Source organism: Eptesicus fuscus, chromosome 1 (assembly GCF_027574615.1).
Source record: "Eptesicus fuscus isolate TK198812 chromosome 1, DD_ASM_mEF_20220401, whole genome shotgun sequence".
NCBI classification, from domain to species: domain Eukaryota; kingdom Metazoa; phylum Chordata; class Mammalia; order Chiroptera; family Vespertilionidae; genus Eptesicus; species Eptesicus fuscus.
The window spans coordinates 119,768,904-119,787,984 of NC_072473.1; the positions used below are offsets into that span (position 1 = coordinate 119,768,904).

Below are 19,081 nucleotides of genomic sequence, written 5' to 3' on the forward strand. Positions count from 1 at the left end.
TGTTGCATGGAATGATACTCCAGTCAGCTGAGCCACCTGGCCAGGGCCAGTTGCATGTACTTTATATCTACGATAAGAAGGAAACTAAGAAAATGTGAGAAGAGGTGAAGGTTGTTTTACCCTCTTTTAGCAACCCTCACAGTTAACCTCCAAGGAACTCGATGCTCTCATACTTCCACCATAGCTGCCTAGAGACCTCATAGTATACCCATACACCCATTAAGGCACAACTATCTTGTGTCTTACCCTTTCATTTCATTTTCTACTATGTGACAATAATGACTGAGGATTTAGTCAGACAAACTGCTAATGTGTCTGCTAGGAAATGGGTTGATACTCTTAGGTCACATAATGATTTAATTATAGTTATATTATGACTAATATCCTTAATTTAGGTTCCTGATACAGAGGATTTCAGATTCTGGGCAGGTCATTGGGAAGACTGGCCTTCCAGTGCCCAGTGAATCATATGAGGTAGGTGGACCTATTCTGCCCATGTGTAATTGGCAAAGTGTTATCTTGATCCTTTTGCATTTTTCTTCTAGATTTATTAGCCCACATATAGAGCTTTCATGTCCTCTTCATAATTGTGGTAAGCTTTACTTCATTTCAAAGTGTACCATACCACCATCTCTTCCCTCTTCTGGCCCAGATGAACTTAAAAAAATGTGAACCAATTTCAATATTAGCTTAAGTAGAACATAATTAGCAAAGCAAATCAACTACAACAACACCTTGTGGTGCATTCCCAAACCAAGTGAAAATGATCTTTAGATTATCTGCACTACTGCTTCCTTCTATTCATGTGAAGCAGACAGAACAGGCAGATAACGTGGTATGATTTAATGGTTTCTGCATGGTTTCCCTTATCTGCTAAGAAGCCACTGTTAAGCTTAATTCTTCAGGTTTAGGTGTTGAAAAAAGCCTGTGGCTTGGGAGGAGGATTCAATAGAATCTTTTAAACTCATTAGCATGTTAAGATGAAATAATGTCTGATTAGATTCTAGGAGGAGTGGTATAGCAGATGGGTAAATTTTGATGGGGATAGGTGGGTCAGAGAAGAGAATATAAAGAATCTGAAGACCTCCCTGAGGGGAGAAACAGTTAAGCCATTGTGCACCAAAAGAAGGAAGGCATTGAAGTTAGGATAAAGGCAAATGGAAAACCAATTTAATTCATTTCTTGATCTCCTTGTGATAATCAGAGACTTCTCAGTATCTGTGATATCTTGCTTTCCATGCATTCCATTTAAACTTATTAAATTTTTTTTCTTTATTGATTATGGTGTTACATATGTGTCCTTCTCCCCCCTTTGCCCCCCATCTCCTCCCACTCACACCCTCATCCCGCTGGTATCTGTGTCCATTGGTTAGACTTATATGCATGCATACAAGTTCTTTGGTTGATCTGTCCCCCTTACCCCACCCTCCCCTACTTTCCCTCTGAGGTTTGATGTCTGATCGATGCTTCTCTGTCTCTGTTTTTGTTCATCAGTTTATGTTGTTCATTATATTCCATAAATGATTGAGATCACGTAACATTTATCTTTCTCTGACTGGCTTATTTCACTTAGCATAATGCTCTCCAGTTCCATCCATGCTGTTGCAAATGGTAAGAATTCTTTCTTTTTTACTGCAGTGTAGTATTCCATTGTGTAGATGAACCATAGTTTTTTAATCCACTCATCTGCTGATGGGCACTTAGGCTGTTTCCAAATCTTAGCTATGGTAAATTGTGCCACTATGAACATAGGGGTACATATATCCTTTCTGACTAGTGTTTCTAGTTTCTTAGGATATATTCCTAGAAATGGGATCACTGGGTCAAATGGGAGTTCCATTTTTTAGTTTTTTTTTTGAGGAAACTCCATATTGTTCTTCACAGTGGCTGCACCAGTCTGCATTCACACCAGCAGTGCATGAGGATTCCCTTTTCTCGGCATCCTACCTAGCACTTGTCCTTTGTTGATTTGTTGATGATAGCCATTCTGACAGGTGTGAGATGGTACAGCATTGTTGTTTTTATCTGCATCTCTTGGATGATTAGTGACTTTGAGCATATTTTCATATGTCTCTTGGGCTTCTTTTGTCCTCTTTTGAAAAGTATCTATTTAGGTCCATTGCCCTTTTGTTAAGTTGTATGAGTTCCCTGTAAATGTTGGAGATTAAATCCTTACCAGTGATAACTTTGGCAAACACTATATGTTCTCCCATGCAGTGGGCTTTCTTGTTGTTTTGTTGATGGTTTCTTTTGCTGTTCAAAAGCTTTTTATTTTGATGTAGACTTATATTGATTAGGGATGCTTCCTTTTATCAGCCAACTCATTAGTCATTGGCTTGAGGGTAGCATTTCAAATGTGATTATCAGTAACTGAAGTATTTGCATCAGGGAAGTACTATACAAATATTATCTCATTTGACATTTCCAACAACCTCATGAGGTAGTGCTATTATTTCTATTCCATAGATAAGAATTCTGAGACAAAAATAATGTTCTATCTCTTGTGTGGAGAATCCAGGATTTGAACCTGAGTCTGCCCGACTCACACTTCTTGGGTCCCAAAACCAATAATGAATAACATTGAAGAGTAATTATTGGCCTAAATGAGATAGAGTTTTCAGGTTAGCAAATAAAAATATAGGATGTCCAATTAAATTTGATTTTCATATAAATTAGTTCTAGTATAAGTAAGCCTCAAATCATACATATATTAAAAATTATTTATTTGAAAATTTAAATTTAACTGAGGATCCTGATTTTATCTGGCAACCCTAGAAAGAACCTGTCCTTTTTACTGACCATGGGGCTGGAAAACTGGAACAAGCAGTCATGACCCTTCCCCCCAAATGATTCAGGAGGCAGCCAGTAATTTTTAGACCCATATCTTCTAGCCTGCAGGGCCCAAGAGAAAGATGAGGACCCATGATCCCTATACAAAAATAGCCTCATGGGGAAATACAACTTATTTTCAACAAGGAGAACCTAACCTGTCTAAACTATGAACAATAATTGAAGGGAAAATAAAGTTGGAGAGAGGAAAGCCTATAGCTATGATGCACTTAGAGTTTCAAAAAGCTCTTGATGCATTGTAAAAAACAAAAAATAAAAGTAAAGATTTTTTTGATAAAAGCTCTCAGCAAAGTGGGAATAGAGGGAACATATCTCAACATGATAAAGGCCATATACGACAGACCATCAGCAAACATCATACTCAATGGGCAAGAACTAAAACCATTTCCCCTAAGAACAGGAACAAGACAGGGATATCTGCTTTCACCACTCTTAATCAATGTAGAATTGGAAGTTCTAGCCACAGTGATCAGACAACAAGAAGAAATAAAAGGCATCCAAATTGGAAAGGAGAAAGTAAAACTCTCATTATTTGCAGATGACATGATATTGTACATAGAAAACCCTAAAGAATCCACCAAAAAACTATTAGATTTAATAAATGAATTTAGCAATGTAGCAGGATACAAAATTAACACCCAAAAAATTGATGTTTTTTTATACACCAATAATGAATTCTCAGAAAGAGGAACTAACCAAACAATCCCATTTGCCATTGCAACAACAACAAAAAAATTAAGATACTTAGGAATAAACTTAACCAAGGAGGCAAAAGACCTATACTTGAAAACTACAGGACATTGAAAAAAAGAGATAGAGGAAGATATAAACAAGTGGAAGAATATACAAGGCTCATGGATTGGTAGAATCAACATCTTTAAAAGGTCCATGCTACCCAAAGCAATCTACAGATTCAATGCAATCCTTATTAAAATACCAAGAGCATATTTCACAGAGCTAGAAAAAATACTCTAAAAATGTATATGGAATACAAAAAGATCCCAAATAGCTGTAGTAATCTTAAGAAAGAAAAATAAAGTTGGAGGAATCACAATACCAGATTTAAAGTTATACTACAAAGCCACCGTAATCAAAACAGCCTGGTATTGGCACAAGAATAGGCATAGAGATCAATGGGACAGAACAGAGAACTCAGAAATTGACCCAAGCCATTATGTTCAATTAATATTTGACAAAGGAGGCAAGAGCATACAATGGAGTCAAGACAGTCTCGTCAATAAATGGTGTTGGGAAAATTGGACAGATACATGCAAAACAATGAAACTAGACCACCAACTTATACCATACACAAGAATAAACTCAAAATGGATAAAAGACTTAAATGTAAGTCGTGAAGCCATAAAAATCCTAGAAGAAACCATAGGCAGCAAAATCTCAGACAACTCTTGTAGCAATATGTTTATAGATATATCTTCTAAGGTAAAGGAAACTAAGGAGAAAATAAACAAATGGGACTACATCAAAATAAAAAGCTTCTTCAGAGTAAAAGAAACCATCAACAAAATGAAAAGAGATCCCACCGTATGGGAGAACGTATTTGGCAATGATACATCTGATAAAGGATTAATATCCAAAATATATAAGGAACTCATACAACTTAACAAAAGGAAGACAAACAATCCAATTAAAAAATGGGCAAAGGACCCTAATAGACACTTCTCCAAAGAAGACATAGAGATAGTCAAGAGACATATGAAAAAATGCTCAAAGTCACTGATCATCAGAGAGATGCAAATTAAAATGACAATGAGTTTACACCTCATACCTGTCAGAATGGCTATCATCAACAAATTAACAAGTAACAAGTACTGTTGAGGATGTGGAGGAAAGGGAACCCTAGTACACTGCTGGTAGGAATGCAGACTGATGCAACCATTATGGAAAACAGTGTGGAGTTTCCTCAAAAAGTTAAATATGGAACTGCCATTTGACCCAGTGATCCCACTTCTAGGAATATATCCTAAGAAACTCGAAGCACCAATCAGAAAGAATGTATGCACCCCTATGTTCATAGCAGCACAATTTACAATAGCTAAGGTCTGGAAACAACCCAAGTGCCCATCAATAGATGAGTGGATAAGAAAGCTGTGGTACATTTATATTATAGATTACTGTGCAGCAGTAAAAAAGAAGAATCTCCTACCCTTTGAGACAACATGGAGGGACCTGGAGAGTAACATGCTAAGTGAAATAAGTCAGTCAGAGAAAGACAAGTATCATATGATCGCACTCATATGTGGAATCTAAGTAACAAAATAAACTGATGAACAGAGTGGATCCAGAGACATGGAAGCATGGAACAGAGTATGGAATCTCAGAGGGAAGGTGGGGGAGGGTAGGAGGGAGGTAGGTAATCAACCAAAGACCATGCATGCATATATGCATAACCCATGTACACAGACAATAGGGTGCTGAAGGCCTGGGATGGGGTGGGGGGAGGTGGGAGCAGGCTGGAGTGGGTCAATGGGGAAAAAAGGGAACATATGTAATACTTTGAACAATAAAGAATTACAAAAAATGTAAGAATGTTATGGTGGTAAGATACTGGTTAATAAAAAAGTCTTGTATTGCTCTTATAATCATTGTTTCTGAAACTCAGGGCTACAGAATTAATTAATCATTACTAGCTCACATATGAACCTTTCATTTTTTATTTATTTATCTATTTTTAATATACAGCAAACACCCATAAAACTTTCATGCAGCTCTGAGAACTATAACATTATTACTGATAACTTATTTTTACCTATGTCTCCCTCCTCTATTATGTCTCTCTGTTTTTATCCCTTCCTCCCTTCAAGGTAGCTACTCTGAATTTTATATTTATTATTACTTGGTCTTTTAAAAATATACAAACACACACACCTAAACAATATGATGTTACTTTTGCTTGTTTGAAAACTTTGTAAGAAGGGAATCATATTGTATAGTTGAAACTCAGACTCCAGGAAGGAGCACCCAGTGAAATTGTTAGGCTTGTGTATGATGGCAAGCAGAATGAGACAAAGGAAGACCTTATAAAAATGTGTGAGTGAGCAGGTGTGAAGGAAGCCAGTGAAAATACAAAATTCCAGACTAAGTTTACAGCTTTAGTCGTGGCTCAGGCAAGGGATTTAGGAATATTTTAGATCAGCAGCAGTCCTCAGACTACTTTGGTCCAATGGGCAGACGCACGGTGGTGCACATCAACAAGAAGAGTGTTAGGAGAAAATTAGTAAATGTTTTATTTTCTTCATATGAAACAGGCACAGCTACCCTACAAATACTATTGTGCATAGTTACCCTTGCTGTACCTTAAAATTTACAGGGAATGATAGTAGAAGGCCCAGTGAGTGGGAAAGACAACTGCCATATGAGGACAAGGTTAATAACCTCTGAGAGAAGCTGGGGGATAGGGAGCCTGGGAATGGCCTCTTCTAGTGGATCCCTGGGCTCATTCCTGGCTGCAGAAAGTAAGGCTGAATGGAACACTTAGCCGATTGAAAGAAGAGTGTCTATGTTATTAGATTCTTAGAATGTTTGAGCTATAAGGAACTTAAAAGACTAGTCAGTGGTTTTCAAGCATAGTTTTTAGTGTGAAATCCTTTCTCCAAATACAATTTTATGTGGAAAAGTTCAATATAGAAGAGATCAAGTTGAGCTCTTCTGATTTAACAGAGTTCCACTGATGCCTCCCTATCATAATGAAACTGTGACACAAAGGAGGAAGTGTCTTGCACAAGGTCATGTAATGAATTATGAACCAGTCACTTAGAAGTGCTTTATCAGCATCTTTACTGCATGCCTACTCCAGAGCTATCTAGGGCAGCATGGGTCAGGATTTGACAAGCATGAAAGTGACTTACATTCCAAGCTCTCAGCAGAGATGGATCCACCAGGGGTTTCCCATGACTCATCTACCGGCTGCTTCCCTCACCTTCCACAGCTCCAAATACCAACAATGAGATCAGATTGCAGATTTGTGATTTCTGGGGACTCATGATACTTTTGGGCAATGTCTGTTACCTTAATGTGAATCCTTAGTGAGCCACATCCATTTATTTATTTCAGAAGACTAGTCCTTGGTAAAATGATCCTGGAAGAAAAAGTTATTTTGGCAATCTTATGAAGCCTCAAAATTCAGAGAAAAGGGAAACAGTTCATGGTTATTCCAGTTTTAAGCTGCATGACTTTGTGCAAGTTAACCTGTCTGAGCCTCAGTATAGGATAATAATTAAGTAGAAAGGTTCTGGAATTAGAACATATAGGTTGAAATCCTGAATCTATCACTTGTAAGGCAAATTACTTAATATCTCTATGCTTTTGACCCAGTTTCTTCATCTATAAAATTGGGATAATTATGCTTGTCTCAGCATTGGTTGTGAAAGTAAAAGTGAGTTCATTCATGGGAAGCATCTCTAACAGTGCCTGGCACATAATTGATACTCAATTAATGCTAGCTATTTACTCATGCTACAAATATTTATTGAACATCCACTATGTGCCAGGCACTGTTACAGGTATTTTGAGATGCAGGAGAGAAAAAAAGATCAAGTCCTCTTGGAACTTATATACTAGCAAGGGAGAAAGACAATAATAAATGTGATAAATAAAATATAAAGTGTGTCTTAAGTTATAAGTGTTGCTTTTGGTTATTGTTGTAAGGCGAGCAATAAATGAAATGATACATGGAAATACTCAGCACAATGCCTCCCTACAACTTGGCTGCTAAATAGTTCTCTATTTCTTTCCTCTTGCCACCTCATTTTGCATATTTTGTCTTTTGTTAACCACATCAGGTTACCCTGCTCAAGTAACCACTGCCCTGGACCTCACACTGAATACTCAGGTAGCACAGATTTTCTTCTCTTTCACTTTCCCTATACAGTTCATCAGTGCTATTTCCTATTCTCATTCATGGATAGTAATGGGTTAAGAAAGAAACTCTGGTAGCCCTAACCGGTTTGGCTCAGTGGATAGAGTGAAAGCCTGTGGACTGAAAGATTCCGGTCAAGGGCATGCACCTTAGTTGCGGGCACATCCCCAGTAGGAGGTGTGCAGGAGGCAGCTGATTGATGTTTCTCTCTCATCATCGATGTTTCTAACTCTCTATCCCTCTCCCTTCCTCTCTGTAAAAAATAAATAAAATATATTTAAAAAAAAATGAAACTCTGGTAGTTTGGTTGAGAATGTGCTGCTGTCCCCTAAGTAATGCCTTCCTGCTGATAAAATATTGTCCCCACTTGGGGTCTCTGTACCTTCCCAGTACAAAATATCTTGGTTGTCTGTTTCCTAAGAGTGCCTTTCCTCTAGCAAAGCACCAAGTTCTTCTCATTGAAGATGTCATTTCTGACTACATCCTCGGTTCCTGGGAACTTTAGTGTAGCTCTCTGGCAGCTTTCCCTTCAATGGTGAGTGACAAGCAAGGCTGAAGCCAGCTGTCTCACTTTTATTTATAGTTACCAAGTCTGTAGGGTCAGGAGAGGTATTGTTAATGTACAGTATGGCAGCTAATTACACCACTCATATTCCAAAAGGCATCATTACAGAAATGTCAAGCAACTCGATTACCCCAATGATCAGAATAACAATACTGCATATCATTTACAGGACACTTTTCATAGCCTTTTGAATCAGGAGAAAAAAGGAAACTGAAGTATCTTGCTGACTTAATGATCACATTTGAAGCAAGCAGGAAAAAGAAAAATATAGCTATGAGGGAACAAATAGAAATATATCACAAGAAGTTTTTCCAGGTAATACCACAGTAGAGGGAATTCCAGGGGCTCAAAGAAGCTTAGAGCTGGAAAGGTCCCTAAGAGAACATGCAATCCAAAGAAATTCTAAAGCTGTGATGTTGGTCCATGGTGAAGTTTTCAGTCTGGTGAAATATGCATATGTGTGTGTGTATGTTGGTGTAAGATTGACAACTGTTTTTGTTGTTTGTGTGTGTGTGTGTGTGTGTTTAATTTTTTATTTTTATTTTAGAAAGGACAATTATTTTCTCTGTATAATTTCTATTTTCTAGCATCGCATGTTGATGATAAATTACATAAATTATATATCATCAATTCCAGACCATCACAAAAAAGTTGGTTGAATCTTTTTGCTGATGGAGGGTCTTGCCTTCAATTTATAAAAAAACATAACATTTATGAAGTGCAATAAAGCAAAGAGCAATGAAATGAGTTATGCTGATTATATATATATGTGTGTGTGTGTGTGTGTATATATATATATATATATATATATATATATCCTATATAATAAAGAGGTAATATGCAAATTGACCGGCACACCCTTACACAAGATGGCTGCCCCCATGTGGTCACAAGATGGCCACCACAAGATGGCTGGCAAGGGAGGGCAGTTGTGGGCAATCAGGACAGCAGGGGAGGGCAGTTGGGGGTGACCAGGCTGGCAGGGGAGGGCAGTTGGAGGCGACCGGGCAGTGGGGGGGGGGACCAGGCCAGCAGGGGAGGGCATTAGGGGAAACCAGGCCAGCAGGGGAGGGCAGTTGGGGGTGACCAGCCCTGCAGGGGAGGGCAGTTGGGGGGCAACCAGGCCTGCAGGCAAGGGCAGTTAGGGGGAATAGGTCTGCAGGAGAGGGCAGTTGGGGGTGACCAGGCCTGCAGGGGAGGGCAGTAGGGGGGGACCAGGCCTGCAGGGGAGGGCAGTTGGGGGCAATTGGGCTGGCAGGGGAGGGCAGATAGGGGCGACCAAGCCTGCAGGGGAGGGCAGTTGGGGGGACCAGCCCTGTAGGGGAGGGCAGTTGGGGGTGACCATGCCTGCAGGGGAGGGCAGTTGGGGGGGACCAACCCTACAGGGGAGGGCAGTTGGGGGAGATCATGCCTGCAGGGGAGGGCAGTTAGGGGAGACCAGGCCTGCAGGGGAGGGCAGTTGCAGGTGATCGGGCCGGCAGGGGAGCAGTTAGGCATTGATCAGGTTGGCAGGGGAGTGGTTAGGGGGTGATCAGGCTGGCAGGCAGAAGAAGTTAGGGGCAATCAGGCAGGTGAGTTGTTGGGAGCCAGCAGTCCAGGATTGTGAGAGAGACTAAACCGGCAGTCGGACATCCCCCAAGGGTTCCCAGATTGGAGAGGGTGCAGGCTGGGCTGAGGGATACCCCCCCACCCCATGCATCAATTTTGTGCACTGGGCCTTTGGGATATATACATTACATATATATATATAAAATCTCCCAAAAGAAGATGCCCATGTCTTAATCCCCAAATCTGTGAATTAGGTTATATAGTAAAGGGAAATTAAGGCTGCAGATGGAATTAAGATACAGTATCAGAGTGATGAGATATGAGAAAAACTTGACCAGCCAGTGTTAGCTTTGAAGGTGGAGGAGGCTATGAGCTAAGGAAAGTGAGTGGCCTCTAGAAGTTGGGAAAGGCAAGAAAATGAATTTTGCCTCTATTACAGCCTTCAGACAGGAACACAGGTGTGCTGGCACTTTGATTTTAACACAGTGAGACCCCTACCAGACTTCTGACCTACAGAACTGGAAGATAATAAACGTGTTGTTTTAAGGCACTCAATTTGTGGTAATTTGTTAGAATAGTAAATAGAAAACTAATATACTTAACATAGCAACATTTTAGAGTTGTTAACTCTCTAAATCAATCTACATTCTACTCACCATTTTTTCCTCCTTATAACATTACTCATCTGAGAAGTCTAAAAGTTTGACCCTAAAAATCTAGTTCAACTTCTCATTCAGAATAGGAACCACCTCTTGTGAGGTCATATTACCTCTCCTTGAATACTTCCAGTGACAATGGAGCTCAGTACCCAGAAGCAGTCCTTCCCTTGCAAGGAAGCTCTGATGGTTAGGGAGCTCTTTCTTAAATTAAACCTAACTTTACTTATTGGGCCTCTTGAGTGCCACATGATACATCAAATTCCAATTCCGCATGACCTCAGCTTAGTTATATAGGGAGCTTAAAAATACATACATTTGGTGTGCTCAGGAAATACATACTGACTATTAGCTATTCAGGTTTGTGCCTTTAGTGTCTCTATGCTGTCTTCTTCCTATCAGGCTAAAATTCTGCTAAAAGATTCCACTGCTCCCTAAATCCCTGCCACCTTCATAAGCTATCATTCTAATTCCTTTACCACAATCACTAATGATGGGATGATGAGGACCTTGCAGCCATCTGCATCTGCAACCTAGTTTCTTCTCCTATTACTCTACTGAACCTGCTCTCTCAGGTTTGATGATGACCTGCTCACTGCCAAGTCCAACTCTATTCAGAGACATGATTCAACTTGACTGCTGAGGGTCATTTGATATTGTTGGCCAAATCCTCCCCCCTTAAACTCTCCTATTTTGAGACCACTAAACCATGCTGGTTCTAACTCCCTAACTTCTCCTTTTCAGTTTCCTCTTGGTCCACTCCTTTGATGGAGATGTGCCCAGAGATTTTTGTCCTTGGCCTTCTTTTCTTCTTACAGTATTTTTTTTTTCATTTAACAAATATTTATGGAGCTCCTGGTATGTGCCAAGCAGGATGAGTTTCATGTAGAAACCTCTAGCTTCAGACACAGTCTTGAGTTCCAGATCCACCTTTCTAACTGCCCATAAAACAGCCTCACCTGAAGGCCTTCATGGCATCACACATTCAGTATATTATTTCTCCACTCCCATTCCCCACCCGCGGATCTATTCCTCTTGTCCCTGTTTTTCCTAATGTATTACTCCTCTTCCCAACCCCCAAGTTAGAGTATTAAGGGTCATCTTTGCCTTCTCTTTCTGCCTCATTACCCTATACCATTGTTTTGTGATGCTTTATCAATTCTACCACAACAGCATTTGGGGTGTCTATTTCCTATTCACTTTCAGTTCAGGTTCTCATTCCTTCTCTCTTAGACTATGAGAGTAGTCTCTTAACTTGTCACATGCTTCTAGTCTTTTCCCTAATCTATTGTTGGCATGGCTACCTGATTATTCTTCTTCCTTTCTGTTCCAAATGTCTGATCAAAATCTACCCATCCCAAATCAAAGTTGTTAGTGGACTAATAAATTAATCTTGGCAAATGAATCAGCTCAGGGTTGCTCAACCTTCACCAGCACTGTTGACATTTTTTACTGGATAATTCTTTGTTGTGGGAGACTGTCTTGTGTATCGTAGGATGTTTAGCAGCATCCCTGGACTCTACCCCTTATATACAACAGCACCACCACCACTCCTCAGTTGTGAAACCCCAAATGCCTCAAAACGTTGTCAAATATCCCTTGTGGGGCAACATCACTCACTGTTCCCTTTGCCTTCCTCACCCTTCATTTGAGAATGATAGGGTTACCTGGTGACTTCTTCTCCACAGAGAACAAAGCCTTAACATTATGAAAATGCATACATATCTAGAAGATCCCAAAGGAGTTATCTTAGTGTAGGAAAGTTAGGAAGGTTGAATATCTTGGACTCTTCCAAGCTCACCATACAAGCAGATACCTTCATAGCTTTGTCCTTAAATTGCCTATTTTAACCTGGAGATGTAGCAGAGGGAGAATTATATAAAGAATGGAGGCAGCAGGGTGGTTGTTGGGTAGTAGCTAGCTCATGCCTTCCCTGGGGTCATATAGATCACCCTCTCCATCCCCCGAACACACTTTGGTCTTGAGTTCTAATAACCACAGTGAATGCTTATATGTACCAGACTCAAATTAACATGTCAGCCCTATGCTCCAGCTGATGATTCTATGGTGTAATTAACATCTTCAGGTTAATTCCCTTGAACATTTTGTTCAGTTCTCAAGAGTACACTGCCTTCCAACAGTCTAACCAGTTATTTTTGCAATTACATGGCCTGTATCTAAATGCTGGCAAAGTAAACATTCATTATCAACATTTGATCCTACTTAAGTATAACGGCTTGCAAATGCAGGCATTAACATATGAACACATGTATTTTGTTAAAATCATTTTGCAACTGTAAGTGCAAATCACTCTTCCATAGTAGTGTCAGAAATGGCAAGAGAGGTGCTATGATGGGTTGGGATAAGGGTGTACTTGTTAGGCCCTTTTATATCGAGACAATATGATTAATTATTGGAGCTCAGGAGTTTTAAATATTTTGCTTATTCATTAATTAATATATTTATCAAATAAAATTTTGAGTTCCTACTGTGTAACAAACACTGTCTAGGTGCTAGGATACAGCAGTGAGCAAAATATTAATAAAATAATCATACAAATGTGTGATTACCATGTCCTCCCTCATTTGATGCATTTGAAGCACTGAAAGAAGACTATAGCTTGACTGGAGTGTGGCCAGGGTGTGCGATGTGTCTGGTAGAAGGCAGGGAACCAATCATGAGGACTTGTAGGACTCCAGTAAGGAATTTAGATTTTATTCTGAGAACCATGGCAGGAAATCTTGGAAGGATTTTGATTATGGGTATTCCATATGCTGATTTGTATTTAAATTTTTTTTTACCTATACATTAAATATCCATGGCTTATTTATTTTATAACTGGTGGCCTGTACGTTTTACTCCCCTTCACCTTCATCACCCATCCCCAACCTCCTCCCCTCTGCCAATAATCAGTTTGTTCTCTGTTTCTATAAGTCTATTTTTGTCTTATTTGTTTCTTTCTTTCTTTTTTTTTTTTTTTTAGATTCCACATATAAGTGAAATCATACAGTGTTTGTCTTTCTCTGTCAGACTTATTTCACTTAGCATAATACCCTCTATTTAGGTCCATCTATATTGTCACACATGTCAACATTTCATTCTTTTTATGGCTGAATAATATTCAATTGTAAATATGTACCACATCTTCTTGAGCTAATCAGCTACTGATGTACACTTAGGTTGCGTCCATGTCTTGGCTACTGTAGATAATGCTGCAATGAACATAGGGATGCATAAATTTTTTTGAATTAGTGTTTTTGTTTTCTTCTGATAAATACCCAGAAGTATAATTTCTGGGTTGTATGGTAGTTGTATTTGTAATTTTTTGAGGAATTTCCATACTGTTTTCCATAGTGGCTGCATCATTTACAATCCCACCAACAATGCATGAGAGTTCCCTTTTCTCCACATCCTCACCAGCACTTGCTATTTGTTAACTTTCTGGTAACAGCCATTCTGACAAGTGTGAGGTGGTATCTATTTGTGGTTTTGAGTTCCAGTTATAAAATAAATAAGCTATGGAAATGTAATGTGGTACAAAGAATATAGTCAATAATATTGTATTAACTTTGGACAGTGACAGATGGTCCTATACTTGTTGTGATCACATCATAAGGTTTATAAATGTCAAATCACTACATTGTATGCCTAAAACAAATAAAATATTATATGTCAACTATACTTTAATAAAAAATTTTAAAAGTATGCTAAGTGGCCCTAGCTGGTTTGGCTCAGTGGATAGAGTGTAGGGCTGTGGACTAAAGGGTCCCAGGTTTGATTCCGGCCAAGGGCACATGCCTGGATTGCGTGCTCGATCCCCCCGCCCCCCCAAGTAGTGGGCGTGCAGGAGGCTGCCAATCAATGATTCTCTCTCATCATTGATGTTTATATCTCTCTATCCCTCTCCATTCTTCTCTGAAATCAATAAAAATATTTTTAAAAAGATAAAAGTATGTTACGTGAAAGAAACCCAACACATTTTGTTATATACTATATGTAGTGTACATACTATAAATATTGCATACTGTACCACTACTGTACTATGTATTGTACTATAATACTGCACATGCTATAATGATTATATTTCTATTAAATTGTATAAAAAGAAAAAGTAAGAAATAAATATTCCTCTAAAACATGAAGAAAAAAAGATTTACCTGGCTACTCTTTGGACAGTAGACTTAAAGTGGCAGCAATGAAAACATGGAGAACATTTGGGATGCTATTCCTATAGTCTATGAGAGAGATGATAGTAGTTTAGATTTGTTGTGGCAATGGAGGCAGAGGGATTTGGAGTTTATTTTTGAGGTCAAATTATTGGCGTTGGATTAGTTACTTAAACTCCCCAAACCTCATTGCCATATCTATAACCATTGAGATAATAGACCTACCTCATAGCATTGTTCTGTGTATTAAATGTCACACAACAATGTGTATTATGACTCTCATATAAGTCTGTGCTCAATTGATAAATGTATCTGCTATTAATATTTAAAAATTCATTTTCAGTGCTCTTGCATTGCAATAGGTTTTTATATGGTTCAGATCTAATTTTTTGTGTGTGAACTTGGGCCACTTACCTCACTGGATTTCAGGTCTGTTTCTCAGAACTAATATCTGCCCTGCCCACCTCACAGGGATGTGCTGAGAATAAATGGAAATAATAGATGAAACGCTCATTGAAAAATGATGAAAGCTACTACTAGAGTGTCAGTAGTACTATTGGTTCTTGACTCCTAATCATCCTCATAACAAATAACTCAACAGAATCTTCATTCTTCCCAGTCTTGCCATTGACCCATGTATCTCCATCACTCATCTAAAGTAGACAGGGGCCTGTCTTGACTTGCAACTCATTTTACATGGGATTTAGTGTAACTCTTAATTGAAAAACTAGTTGATCTAGCCATCCAGTCACAGTCTTGAAACAATTCCTAAAATTGGGCAGGAAGGTGATAAACTCTTGTGATGCTTTTGAAACAGCCCTAAGATTTGTCATGGACAGATAAGTGCTTCAAGTTTGTTATAGTGCCAAATAGCATTAGAAAGCCATATTCTTTATATTTTTAAAATTTATTTTTTTGCGTGCTGGCATTATTTTTATTTTTTAAATTAAATTTATTGAGATGACATTGATTAATATCATTATATGTCTCAAATTCACCATTCTATAATACATCATTAGTATATTGCATTGTGTGGTCATCACCCAAAGTCTAGTCTCCTTCTGTCACCATATATTTGACCCCCTTTACCCTCCTCATCCTTCACCCACACCCCTGCCCCTCTGGTAACCACCATACTGTTGTCAGTGTCTCTAGAGTTTTGTTTGTTTTGTTTGAATCAACTCAAGCCATCACACTCAATTAATATTTGACAAAGGAGCCAAGAACATACAATGGAGTCAAGACAGTCTCTTCAATAAATGGTGTTGGGAAAATTAGACATGAAAAAAATTAACCTAGACCATCAACTTACACCATACACAAAAGTAAACTCAAAATGGATAAAAAGCTTTCTGTTTTATTCTACATATGAGCAAAATCACATGGTTCTTGTCCTTTCCTGTCTGACTTATTTAGCTTAGTATGATACTCTTAAGATCCATTCCTGTTACTGCAAATAGTAGTATTTCATCCTTTTTTAAATAGGGTGCTATTATTTTGTGTAAGAAAAAAACACATATATTTTAGTTTTTTAGTTGCATAAAGAAATAAAATACCAGAAGAATAAACAGTGAAGATACTGGAAGAATGCAAAATAAATAAATAACATTGTTCATTACTAGGGAGTTCAGGTGAAAAGATAGGAGTAGGACCAAGGCTTCTCAATGAGTACCTACAAAACATTTTGATTTCCTTTTAAAATTTGGAAACAACTTTTTGTTCTTTATTGTATTATTTTTCCCCATCACCATTTATCCCCCATATATCCTCTTCTACCTCCATCCACCCTCTCTACCCACCATAGTCACCACACTGTTTTCCCTGTCCATGAGTTCTTTCTCTTCTTTTTTGTCTCTTTTGCTCAATCCCTTCACACACACATATCAACTACCAGAGCTGTCAGCCTACTCTATATATCTATGAGTCTGTCTCTATTTTGCTTGTTAGTTTAGTTTGTTCATTAGATTTCACATATGAGTGAACTCATATGGTACTTGCTTTTCTCTGACTGGCTTATTTCACTTAGCATAATGTTCATCAGGTCCATCCATACATTTGCAAAGGGTAAAATGTTCTTCCTTTTTATGTCCAGGTAGTATTCCATTGTGTAAATGTACCATAGCTGTCTTATCCACTCATCTACTGATGGGCACTTGGGATGCTTCCAAATTTTGGCTATCTATATACACTGTATGTAAAAGCCAAACAACTGGAATGTCGGAACAACTGGAATGACTGGTCGCTATTATGTGCACTGTGGCTGCCCAATGGCCCAATGGGGGGGCCCCTCACCCTGGCTGGTCCTGCCACCAATAAGGCACCTCACCCCAATTGGGGGTGGGGCCAGCTGCCTGCGGCCCCTCCCCCTGGCTGGTCTGGTCCCGATTGGCTCCTGTACCCTGATCAGGGGCGGGGCTGGTCGGCCAACCTCCCATGCCTCCTCCCTCCTGCTGACCTCCCATTGGGGGGGCGGTGGCTGGACCCCACCTGTTCACGAATTTGTGCACCAGGCCTCTAGTTATAAATAATGCTGAAAGAATATAGAGATGCATATATTCTTTCAAATTAATGTTTTCAAGTTTCTTTAGTTAAATTATCAGAAGTGGAATTGCTCAGTCATAGGGCAATTTCATTTTTAATTTTTTGAGGTAACTCCATACTGCTTTCCACAATGGCTCACCAATCTGCATTCATACCAACAGTGCACAAGGATTTCCTTTTCTCCAAAGTCTTGTCAATACTTGTGTTTTTTTTTGTTGTTGTTGTTGTTAATAGCAAATCTCAATCTTTTTAAAAAATAAATCTTTATTGTTCAAATTATTACAATTGTTCCTCTTTTTTCCCCACATAGCTCCCCTCCACCTGGTTCCCACCCCACCCTCTGCCCTTACTGCCCCCCCCCCACTGTCCTCATCCATAGGTGTACGGTTTTTGTACAGTCTCTTCCCGCACCCCCCACACCCCTTTCCCCCCGAGAATTGTCAGTCCACTCCCTTTCTATGCCCCTGATTCTATTATATTCACCAGTTTATTCTGTTCATAAGATTTTTTATTCACTTGATTTTTAGATTCACTTGTTGATAGATATGTATTAGTTGTTCATAATTTTTATCTTTACCTTTTTCTTCTTCTTTCTCTTCTTAAATAATACCATTCAACATTTCATGTAATACTGGTTTGGTGTTGATGAACTCGTTTAGCTTTTTCTTATCTGTGAAGCTCTTTATCTGACCTTCAATTCTGAATGATAGCTTTCCTGGGTAAAGTAATCTTGGTTGTAGGTTCTTGCTATTCATCACTTTGAATATTTCTTGCCACTCCCGTCTGGCCTGCATAGTTTCTGTTGAGAAATTGGCTGACAATCGTATGGGTGCTCCCTTGTAGGTGACTAACTGTTTTTCTATTGCTGCTTTTAATATTATCTCCTTGTTTTTTGCTCTTGACATTTTAATTATGATGTGTCTTGGTGTGGTCCTCTTTGGATTCCTTTTGTTTGGGGTTCTCTGCGCTTCCTGGTCTTGTAAGTCTATTTCTTTCACCAGGTGGGGGAAGTTTTTTGTCATTATTTCTTTAAATAGGTTTTCAGTATCTTGCTCTCTCTCTTGTTCTGGCACCCTCATAATTCGGATGTTGGTATGCTTGAAGTTGTCCCAGAGCCTCCTTACACTATCTTCATAATTTTGGATTCTTTTTTCTTTTTTCTTTTCTGGTTGAGTGTTTTTTGCTTCTTTGTATTTCAAATCTTTGACTTGATTTTTGTGACCCTCTAGTCTGCTGCTGGATCTCTGTATATTATTTTTTATTTCAGTCAGTGTATGCTTAATTTCTAGTTGGTCCTTTTTCATATCCTCAAGGGCTTGCTAAATTTATCAGCCTTTTCTAGAAAATTCTTGAAAAACCTTATAACCGTGGTTTTGAACTCTATATCCAGTTGTTTGCTTTCCTCCATTTCTTTCATTTGTGACCTGTTTCTTTGTCTCCACATTTTGGCTGCTTCCCTGTGTTGATAGAGTGACTTTGTGTGCTAGGTGTCCTATAGGGCCTAGTGGCTCAGCCTCCCCAGTTATCTGAGGTGGACACTCTTGGTGCACCCCTTTGTGGACTGTGTGCACAGTCTTATTGTACTTAAGCCTTGATTGTTGTTTTTATCACTGGGAGGAATTGACCTCCAGGCCAATTGGCTGTGAGGATCAGCTGTGTCAATGCGGGGAGCACTTCTGTGCTGGGGACACCCTAATGAGTCAAGACTTGCAAAAGCCTCTGTGCTCAGCTTGGATGGGGCGGAGTCTCAGGGCAGAGCAGAGAGCAATGGCTTCCCGTCAGCCCTGCCCTAAGAGCCCCCTGGGTCTCAGTGTCCCACGGTAATTGCTGCAAGCACCTCTGAGAGAAAGCCACCCTCGAGTTTCGCCCGCTGCCAGAC

General features: G+C 39.2%; 1 protein-coding gene across 2 annotated transcripts in view; it reads right to left on the reverse strand.

Annotated features, from left to right (window-relative positions):
• The window catches only part of GRIA3 (glutamate ionotropic receptor AMPA type subunit 3), a 361,210-nt gene that overhangs the window by 259,290 nt on the left and 82,839 nt on the right, over positions 1-19,081 (reverse strand). The window lies entirely within an intron of this gene.